Source organism: Sarcophilus harrisii, chromosome 3, assembly GCF_902635505.1.
Source record: "Sarcophilus harrisii chromosome 3, mSarHar1.11, whole genome shotgun sequence".
In the NCBI taxonomy this organism is placed as follows: Eukaryota; Metazoa; Chordata; class Mammalia; order Dasyuromorphia; family Dasyuridae; genus Sarcophilus; species Sarcophilus harrisii.
This window is the reverse complement of record NC_045428.1, coordinates 408778713-408780480: the sequence shown is the minus strand read 5'-3', so window position 1 is coordinate 408780480 and position 1768 is coordinate 408778713. Positions and strand designations below refer to the sequence as shown.

General features: G+C 38.4%; 1 pseudogene; it reads right to left on the bottom strand.

Annotated features, from left to right (window-relative positions):
• Positions 1-524: 524 nt before the first annotated feature.
• On the bottom strand, positions 525-1390 carry LOC105749852 (annotated as a pseudogene).
• Positions 1391-1768: the final 378 nt, after the last annotated feature.

The following is a 1768-nucleotide window of genomic DNA, read 5'->3' as shown; positions in this document are numbered from 1 at the left end:
TAGGAAGGTTAGAGATGAGTATTATGATCTTCCAGATCTAAGTCTGGAATTGGAGTTGAGGTAGAGCAGAAGCTCCTAAGATGGATTCCCAGTTTTACCTTTTTATATAGGAAAATTTCATCCCAAATGTGTATGAAAAGTTCTCCTTTTTTGGTGGTAATGGATGAGAAGAAGAGCATTGTTTGCTACCCCATTTCCAGATCAAAGCTCTGGTGTCTTTTAGTGTAGTAATCATTTGAAAGGACTAATGTATTAAAATGTAATGTTCTCAGATGTATTCAAAATTGGTTAACAAGGGGGACACTTGGAGACAGATGGACACTTGATCCATGAGGTTATTATTGGGAAAAGAGGTGGAAGACTTCTCCCAATTCCATTCTCTGAACTTCTTCCTCTCCTCCTAACCTTATCATGCTGAAGACTACATCTTGAGCCCAATTTCCTGATTGATAACCACATAACTAACAGATATAAAGTATACAAAGTAAAAATAAGCCTTCGACATTTAGTCTGTCAAGTTTTCATCAGTATGCTCTTTCCACCCAAACAAAACATTTGAGATGTATTTCATTAGGAATAGGAAGGCCTTTGAGAGCAACCAGAAGGCTTTCAACCAGTTTCCTTCATGAGACATAGACATTGATGAGTTCATCTTAAATGAGGCATTAAATAACATTCTTTAACTTTAATAAAGGATGAGATCTTGGCAGGGGTTCAGAGTAAGTCACATTGAGTCCTGCAGCTTTAATAATACCAGTTTGAAGAGCTTCAACTAGGGTATCTTGATCAACCAATTGATCTCTACCAATATTTAGAAGAGTAACAGTGGATTTCATTAGTCCTTGTTCCTTCTTTTCAATCATCTTACGAGTCTGAGGCATTAAAGTGGGGCATCAACAACACAAATTTGATTGTTGCAGCAGCTTATCCAATTTTGCACAGTAATGGGCCCCAGCTGCCTGTTCCTCTTCCTCCTTCCTATGCTTCCTATTTTGATATAGAATCTTCATTTCAAATGCTTTGGTTCACCAAGTAACTTTATAATCAGTTTTGCCCTTACCAATGATTCCTAGAGTAGAGCTAGTCACTGCTTGTCTCATTCAACAGACAGATTCTTAATGTTTGGCAAAGTAGCTATATCTCATTCAAAAGTAAGCCCATCCTTATCTGCAGTGCCATAAGTAACAGCCTGTGGAGTGCTGACCAATTTCACACTAAAGCTGGCAATCATGTTCAGATCTAGATGACACAGACCTACTTCTAAGTTTACAATAATCTTCAAGGTAGGCAGCTTCTGCAGGAACTGTGAGTCTATGCGTTTCTTATCCCATACATCTACAGCGTGTATCTTTTGATTGAAATGTGTTTTGTTTTCAAGAAAGTCTTGCATGTGATAAAGATGTACTACATGATCTTTATTCACATTATCTGGTTCTTCAAAACTACTTATCAAACACAAAATAGCTTTCGATCTTGTATGATCTTTTAATGAAATGGTCTAAAGAACTTCAGAGTTCTTAAAGATTCCATTTGTGTTTTTGAACCTACAAATTTTCTGTGGTCTCACAATGCTGCCCTCATGGTGCCAGGTGGAGGAAACATTTTTTTTTTCAAGCTCCAGTGCTCATCCCCAACATGCCATTTCTCCTTCCCTCACTTCCTATCATCCTTGTTGTTGCCCTTTTTGTTTATAAGGATCTGGCTTGAGGGCAGCAGCACATGGCTCTTTGCCCACCAAGGGGACCAACTGTAGAAGTGTGCTCTTGCC